Raw genomic sequence first — 9,478 nt, 5'->3', positions numbered from 1 at the left:
TAACATTGTTAAAATGTCAATACTACCAAAAGCCATCTATAGACTCAGTTCAATCCCTGTGAAAATTCCAATGGCGTTTTTGTACCAAAGTAGAAAAAACACTCCTAAAATCACAAAAGATCCCAAATAGCCAAAGAAATCTCGAGAAAGAAGAATAAAACAGGAGGCATCACAATTCCTGATTTCAAGCTATTCTATAAAGCTATAGTCATTTAAAAAAAAAAATTGGTGTCCATCAATCAATTCCCACTAAAATTGGAAAAATACAAAAAATTTTTTATAGACTTTTTTTTTGTTTGTGGAAGAAAAACACACTTTTTGTGGAAAATACAGACAACTCGGAAGGGAATTTTTAAAAGATAAAATTCATTATAATTCCAACCAAAAATGGAGTAAAGCCTGTAAACCCAGGCCCTGATAGACATTTTCTGTATAACCATTAGTTCCCACCCCCTTATTCTCACAACCACCACAAGAAGTTGGGAAAATAATGTCCAGCATTTTGCAGATGAGAAGCTAAAGTTCAGTAGGGTTAGGTGACTTGCCCACACAATGAGGGCCAAAATCTCTTTGGTTTTTGTTGTTGTTGTTGTTGTTTCTCATCTAGTACTAAGCCTCTGAACCAGGCTACCTCTCAGATACCACTTGGTGCAAATCACAGCTCTGCCATTAAATACTATGTGACTTTGGGTAAATTTTTTTTTTTTTTTAAAGATTTTATTTATTTATTTGACAGAGAGAAATCACAAGTAGGCAGAGAGGCAGGCAGAGAGAGAGGAGGAAGCAGGCTCCCTGCTGAGCAGAAAGCCCGATGTGGGGCTTGAACCCAGGACCTGGGATCATGACCTGAGCCGAAGGCAGCGGCTTAACCCACTGAGCCACCCAGGCGCCCCGACTTTGGGTAAATTAATTCACCTCTTTGAGCCTCAGTTTCCTCATCTGTGGAATGGATAGAATAATTGTACATAGCTTGTAGAATTATGAAAACTAAGAAGACATGTTTTAAACAAGAAAAACAAAAGGGACATGCTTTACAAACTAGCATGGTGGGCCCCAGAAGCCCATAGTTAAATGCTCAATAAATATTAGTCATGGGTGTTTGCGGGCATAAAGCCCTGGATTTGAAGCCTAGCTCTACTGTTTTAAAGCTATGTGGCCTCAGGAAAGTCATTTCTCCTCTCGGGCCTTGGTTGCCTCATCTGTATAATGGAAATAATTAGAAGAGGCACCATACTAGGGTGATAGGAGCCCTTAACAGAATGCCTGGCCCATAGTAGGTCCACAGTGCACAGTAGCTATTAATTACATAAGAAGAAATCATTATAACATATAATACTGGCAACTGAATAAATAGAAAAGGTCTTGGCTAAAAAGTTGGGAAAACCCCTCCCACACACAGAAGAGGGGAAAAACCGAAGGGAACCAGAGTTCAAAAGTAGAAAATGGAGCAGCTGCTGGTAAGCCCCCAGAGGCAGTTTCACCTTGACCCACAAAACTGAAAAGAGGTGTGTCTTCCTGAACAGATAAGGATCAGAAGAACAAAGCATGCTATTAATTAAGTCTTGCCTATTTTAAGTTTATGGAATATTCTTTCCCTTAAAGATAAGCTCACAATTAAAGTTCAAAAGGTAAACACAGAAAGGGGGTGGAGGCCAGTCCTGCCTTCTGCTCAGCACCCCCTGCCAACCCCTGGACTCAGAAGTGGGTGGTCTGGTCCCAAAGCCAAGTTTCCTTACCCAGGGCCTCTAGCCATCAGACAGCAGGGGAACCAGATCTACCCAGAGAGCCTGGGAACCAGTCTCTGGTGTCTCCTGGCCCTGGCTCCCAGCAAGCAACTGGAATTGAACTTCAGGGGAGGGAGAATCGACTTGGCTTTTCCTCACTTCCCCCAGGAGGATATGAGTCATGGGGAAGAAGCCAGGCAGGACTGGAGTTGCCTAGGATGTGGACAGAAAAAGCAAGTGCCTTCCCATCTGGGTGGCCTTGGGCAAGTCACTTCCCTCCTGCATCTGGGTTTCCTCACCTATAAATGAGGTGATGACAACCTTCAGCCTCCTAAGGTTGGAATGAGCATTTATAGAAGGTAGAATTCGGGAGAGTGACTTCCATGGCCATCGGAAGTGCTCCATATAAGCTAAATGTTCTTATTATCTCCCAAATTCTTTTTATTGTGTTGAGGACACAATTAATGGAGCCAGGAACATCAGGGAGTGTTTCCTGTCTACTCTAGGTGTGAGCTTGGCAAGTCACATCCCCTCCTTGAAACTTAGTCCCCTCATCTGTAAAACGAGGTGATTGTAAAGATGGAGTGAATTGATGAATTTAAAAAAAACATAACCTATATTCAATAATACCACATAAATAAATAAAGCCCCTGCTTTTTCCTTTCTGTTCTCTCCCCCAGAGCTGGACAAATTAGGGAGGTGATAAGAAATATGATAGCCAGTGCTCACACATTGGCTTGTAAGTGGCTAGTTTAATTGCCAGTGATCCCTTCATATCAGAACTTTCTATCATGATGGAAATGTGCTACATTTGCCCCATCTAGAACAGTAGCCACTAGCCACCTATGGCTATGGAACATCTGAAATGTGGCTGGTTTGTGTGCGGTACTAAATTTTTTTTTAAGGGAATTTTTTTTTTTAAGATTGTATTTATTTATTTGACAGACAGAGATCACAAGTAGGCACAAGAAAGGCAGGTGGGGGTGGTGGGGGGAAGCAGTCTCCCTGCTGAGCAGAGAGCCCAATGCAGGGCTCGATCCCAGGACCCCGGGATCATGACCTGAGCTGAAGGCAGAGGCTTTAACCCACTGAGCCATCCAGGTGCCCCTAATTAATTTAAATTTAAATAGCCACATGTAGCTAGTGAATACCATGCTGGACAGTACAGTTTGGATTGTAAGCTCCATGAAACCAGTCATTAAATCTGTTTTTTTGTCTTTCTATCCCAAACACCCAACAGAGGACCTGGCATATAGTATACACTCAGTGTATATTTGCTGACTGAAAGAATTACCAGAAAACAAACACACACACACACACACACACACACACACACACACTGGAATATTATGCAGCCATCAAAAAACCCTCAAATCTTGCCATTTGCAATGACATGGATAGAACTAGAGGGTATTATGCTAAGTGAAATAAGTCAATTAGAGAAAGACAATTATCATATGATCTCACTGATATGAGGAATTTGAGAAACAAGACAGAGGATCATAAGGGAAGGGAGAGAAAAATGAATCAAGATAAAACCAGAGAGGGAGACAAACCATAAGAGACTCTTAATCTCAGGGAACAGACTGAGGGTTGCTGGAGAGGAGAAGGGTGGGAGGGATGGTGTGGCTGGGTGATGGACATGGGGTTAGGCTATGTGCTATGGTGAGTGCTGTGAATTGTGTAAGACTGATGAATCACAGCCTTCTACCCTTGAAAAAATACATTATGTGTTAATTAATTTAAAAAAAAAAGAATTACCAGAAGCAGGAACTGACAAAAAAACATTCCAAGATTTGCGTCCTTCTTTCTGCGGTTTCCAAGACTTACCTGTAAAATGGAGATAATAGGAGTTTCTCTCTCCTAGAGTTATAATGAGAATTCACAAGTTAATATTTGTAAAGGGCTTGCTAGAATGTCAGCAACAGAGCTGGTGTTGTACAAGTGTTTGTTAATTAAAATAAAACCCATCTAGGGGTGGCTGGGTGGGCTCAGTCCGTTAAGCCTCCGACTCTTGATTTCGGCTCAGGTCCTGACGTCAGGGTGGTGAAAGGGAGCGAAGCCCGGAGTCCCAGCTTCGTGCTCAGCGGGTAGTCTGCTCTCCTTCATCCTCTGCCTCTGCCCGCCACATCCTTCCCCCCACCCCAGCTCATGTTCTCTCTCTCCCTCTCTCAAATAAATAAATCTTTTTTTTTAAAGATTTTATTTATTTATTTGACAGACAGAGATCACAAGTAGGCAGAGAAGCAGGCAGAGAGAGAGAGAGAGGAGGAAGCAGGCTCGCTGCCGAGCAGAGAGCCCGATGCGGGGCTCGATCCTGAGCCGAAGGCAGAGGCTTTAACCCACTGAGCCACCCAGGCGCCCCTCAAATAAATAAATCTTAAAAAAAAAAAAATCTAGCCCAAATGAATTTGTCTTTTACAGAATGTATTCGTTCTATTTAAATGTGGTTGCAAATGAAAGAAACTTTCAAAGGGATAATGGCTTAAAAGACACACCTTTTTTCTCTCTGGTAAAGGGCTCTGGAGGGGGGCTCCTAAAAGTTGTCAGGGACTCAGCCTCCTTCTATGTTGTCGTTGCACTGACTCCACCTCAGTATTGGCTTCTTCCTCATGGTCCAAGATGGCTGCTCAAACTCCAAGCTTCGAGGCCACATTCCAGCTACCAAGGAGGAAAAAAGGCAAAGGAACCCAGGTCTTCCTTTTAAGAACACTTCCTGGAAACTGCATACACTTCTATCCCATCAACCAAAACGTGGGCACAGGCCACAACAAGCTGCAAAGGAGGCTGGGAAATGTAGTCTTGATCCTGAACATCACAAAAATTGAGAGTTTTATTACTAAGGAAGATGTAGAGAACAATGTTGATGGACACCCAGCAGCATCCCTCCAGAATTTGAGTTTCACCCTAGGATTTGTTTTTCAATGGCTGTTTTCACGCCTTTGTAGCTACTAATGTACAGGTGTATGGGACTCTTCAACCCACATTGGGCTTTCATGCCTGCTACCTGATCTGACCACTAAAACCCTTCCAGGCAAACATGTTGTTATTGTTGCTATGGTTATTATTTGGAACAGATGAGAAAACGGAAGCCTCACCAACTAGCTCCAGGTCCCAGAGATTGTACATTATAGGTCAAGGACAAGAATCTAGGTCTGTCCAGCTCCCAATCCTTGGTCTGTTTCCCATTCCACAGCACATGCCTTCACAACTTCACTGCCCCCACAGCACAGGAAATGACCCCAAAAGACCCGACACTTGAGTAGATCAAGACCTGAGGTCTGGAGAATCACCGGGGATGGGGTCTGGAGCCCTTCCTGCATCTGAGGGCAGCAGTGACAAATGCCACCCTCTGGACCCCACGCTTACATCCATCTGACAAGTATTTACTGGGCGTGCAGTACGCACCTGGCCAAGCATAAGGGGTTCAGGAGACTCAGTGGAGAACGGGTCAGATAAGATCCCTCACATTTGTCCCTCACAAACCAGTCTGGAAAAACAGGTGATAGAGGAGCAAACAAATATATTTATTTATATATTCATGGATTTTGTCCATTTATTCAATAAATAATTGCTTAAATATCTCCTTGACTGGAGGTACTGCAGTGAACAAGGCACAGGTGGTCTCTGCCAGGACAGAGTGTCCTTTCTCATGAAGGGTAAGGGGGTGTCACACAATAAGCAGAAAGCAAAATATGTGTTGTAATAAAATAAACATAATATGTCAGGCCATGAATTTCATCTCTCTCTAAATAGTATAAATGGGATGTAGCCATGGCTTCCTACCTTCCTTCAATAGGGAAGTCAAGGAGATATTGAAGCACAGTTCTCCCCTCACCCAAATGAGAAGGACCCAGCTATTGGAAGAAGTGCAGGGAAAAGCATTCTAGGCAGAAAGAACAGCATGTGTGAGGGTCTTGAGCCAGGCCCACCACTGAACATTGTACAGGGATCATCTCTTTACCACCACCCCACCAGGCCCATGCAATTATTATTGTTAATAATAAATAATGAGGCTCAGAGAGGAAGACGGACTCCTTGAAAACATACAACTCTTTATTTTTTTTAAAGATTTTTATTTATTTGACAGACACAGAGCACAAGCAGGCAGAGAGGCACTCAGAGAGAGAAGGAGGGGAAGCAGGCTCCCCGCTGAGCAGAGAGCCTGATCCCAAGACCCTGAGATCATGACCTGAGCTAAAGACAAAGGCTTAACCCACTGAGCCACCCAGGCATCCTGAAAACATACAACTCTTAACTCCCTTACATGGTAAAACTGGGTTGCAAACCCAGGTTCACTTTACCACTGAAGCCCATGCCTCCGTCGTGAGACTCAGCTTCTCTGAACTCTCTCTAAGAAAGATGGGCATCAGCAGAGCATGGGAGCAGGTGGCAGGAGGCTCCAGAGGGAGTGAAGGGATATTCTCGTTCTGCAGCCTCGGCCACAGGCACAGCCAACACCATCGAGGCCACTTGGCAGGACCACGCTGTGCGGACAGTCACTCCCTGGTCATAGAGCCAGATCCCCAGTTTAAGCTGATTATCTTGTCACTGTCCACAAAGAGGCTCTGCCACGGCAGTTACAGATACCATAGCTGGCTCTCTTTCCCCCTTTCCTTGAGAGAGAATCATGGAAGCATGAGGACATATGGGAGAGATGGGTAGGGAAATGGGGAATAACAACACAACAAGAATAGCAAAAACTTTTATAATGCTTCTGGTGCCAGGTACCGTCCCAAGTGCTTCCTTTATGCTAACTTGCTTAATCTTAGAAACGAACCTCTAACACCATTTTACAGATGAGGAAACTGAGGCCCAGAGGGTCTTATCACTTACCTAAGATGACACAGCTGATAAACAGCAGAGCAGGGATTTGAACCCAGGTGGCTGACTCTGGAACTCACACTTCCTTTAGCCTTTTTATTACAAAAGAAGACAAACAGAAAAACACACAGAACAAATGTATAACCTTGTGAATTCTTGTAAGGCAAACACCCTTGTAAGCAGCAACACGGATCAAGAAATAGAACTTTGCCAGAAACCCCGGAAGCCCGTCTGTGCTCCCCTCCCAGGCACAGTCCCTTCCTGCCCCCTCTCTAAAGTCAACCGTAATTGGGATTTTTATAGGAAGGTTTGTTGTTTTTTTGTTGTTTTGGTTTTTTAAGGAAGAATTCCCTGTGTTTCTCTACAGTTTTCTCGCCTGAGTGTATACCCCTAGCCACTGGTGGTTAGTCAGCCCCATCTTTAAATTTGGTACCTTTTAAGTCTCTTTCAATCTACATGTTCTCCCTGCATCCCTCTCTTTTTCTTGTAATTTATTTATGGCTGTGGAGTTTCCCAGCCTGGATTTTGCTGGGGGAATACTCACGGTACAACTCAGCATGTTACTCTGTCCTCTGAGTTTTCTGCCAAATGCCCGCTGGATCTAGAGGCATGCCAGACTCAGGTTCTATCCTTTCTGGCAAGGAGGGAGGCGGGGCAGGGCACGTATTCTTCCATCAGGGGCATGGAATGTCTCTTTTCCTCTGTCTTTGATCAGAGCCCATGCTATTAACCACATTGCTATAGAGATGCTACCCGGGTGTCCTCAGCTGCTCTGTGATTTACTCCACCCCCTGGACAGATCTGTCTCCAAAAGCGAGCCTTTTATAGGCACCACTGATTCTGCTGTCATGGGGCTGGCTGACACTTGAAAGCGGCCCTTCAGAGGTCCCACCTGAGCTTCTCCACACTCCAGGGGCTGTGCTGGATGGGGCCCTGCCTCCCAGATGAGTATCATCTCTGTCTGCTCCTCCCTCCAGCCCCGTTCACCAGGCAGATGGAATTCTACTTCCAAGAGAACCACGTTCTCCCTGACCGCTGGGCCTTTGCTGATGCTGTTGCCTCAGCCAGAAACACTCTTCCCCTGCCCTCCTCCGACTGAGCACGGCTGATCCTTCTGGTCCTAGCAAATCTGTCCTTCCCACCCTATCCCCACCCTGCCAGATTACCTTTTACACAGCCCCTCTTCTCCCCGGCTAACCTGGTAAGCAGCCTAGTACGCGGCAACAAGAACATTACACTTTACCTGCTTTTTTTCTTAACCATTTTCCCTCTAGAGGCGGGGACCCTCTAACATCACAGGACCTGGCGTAGAGAAGGGGGCACAGTAAATGTCTGCCCAATGCCTGCTTGCACCAATGAATCACATGGAGGCAAATCTAGGCCGACCCAAGGAGCTTTCAGACCATGAGAGCCCTTCTAAGATGACACACACCCAGTAACCCCCTCCAACCACGCCCTGCCCAGGGTGGGTGGTTAAGCAGCTGTGTGGTGCAGATCACAGAAAGAACTCTCACCTGGGTGGCTCAGTCAGTTAAACTACTGACTTCAGCTCAGGTCCCGATCCCAGGGTTCTGGGATTGAGCCCCGTGTTGGCCTCCCTGTTTGCTGGGGAGTCTGTTTCTCTTTCCCATTCCTAGCTCCTGCTCGCTCTCTCTCTCTCTCTCTCTCTCTCTCTCTCTCTCAAATTAATAAAATCTTAAAAAAAAAAAAGAATTCCCACCTGAGATAGAGTCCATCCAGAAAAATGAGTCTTGGTTCTTGGAACACAGAAGAATCTTCTCTTCAAACAATCTTACTAGGAACCACTAAATAAAAGACAAGTTCAAGAGGAGGAGTTTGTGTTTCAGCGCTGGAGGAGGCAGAGGCCCAGCCCCTGGGCTTTCCCTTGTCCTGAGCACTAGGGTTTCTCTGAACAGTGGCCTGGGTTTATTTTCAAGTCGCTTTACCGTAGCCACTGTGTCTGCGATTAGGAGGTTACCACACTGGGGAAAGACGCATCCCAGCTGACACCCTAACTCCACCACAGGGGTTCATCCCATCAGCTGACGGGGTGCCCACAGAAGCCCTCTTTCTATGAAGTAAGTACTCCTCTGGCCCTCCAAGGCCATTGCATTTCTGAAACCATGTAGATCGGAGGGCTCTGGGCCAAGCCAAGCCAAGAGAGGAGCAGGCAGAGCTGCAGGCCTGCCTTTCGGGGCACGGAGCCAAGGGCTTAGTCTCAGAATTGGATTATGAGAGTGAATTTGGAACTCCCAGGCCCCCTTCCGCCCCGCCTGGCCTCAGGGACACAGGGATTACCCAGGCCTCTGGCCAGGGGTCCTCAGTCCTTCCCACATTCCCTGCCAAGTCTGAGAATAAGGATCCTGCCTCTGCACAGGGAGTTGTCTGCCCACCACCCACTTCCAGCCTTTAGCCCACAGCCTCCCCCAACCCCCACCCTGCTCTGGGAGCATACCTGCCTCCCACGTGTCTGGGATGATTTGTGGTATTTAAATCGTGGCCCAGCAGTTAGAAGGACTCACTTCAGTGCCCTTTCCTGAGGATAAGGCTTTTGTTCCACAAGAATCTACCACCTGCCTCTAGAGCCACAGCTGGGGAATTCAATGCTTTGGTGAAATTCATATTCTCTGTTCTCTGGCAAAACTATTCATTATGCTTATGTCATGGGCACTCTCGATTTGTTGAGGCTTTTAAAAACCAAAGTGTGGTCCTCGGCTGGCAGCAAGAACACCCCCTGGGATCCTGTTAGAGATGCAAGTTCACGGGCCCTGAATCAGAATCAGAATCACTAGGGTGGGGCCCAGATCCAAGGTTGAACAAAAATCTCCAGGTGACTGTCACATGCTGAAGTTTGAGAGCCACAGGCTTGGGGTACACAGATCCGTCCTACACACCTGTCTGCTTTCGCCCTAACCCTGTCAACGATTCTG

The sequence above is a fragment of the Enhydra lutris genome, unplaced genomic scaffold, assembly GCF_002288905.1.
Source record: "Enhydra lutris kenyoni isolate GAN:26980312 unplaced genomic scaffold, ASM228890v2 scaffoldscaffold46, whole genome shotgun sequence".
Classification (NCBI taxonomy): Eukaryota; Metazoa; Chordata; class Mammalia; order Carnivora; family Mustelidae; genus Enhydra; species Enhydra lutris.
Note: the sequence above shows the minus strand (reverse complement) of the source record.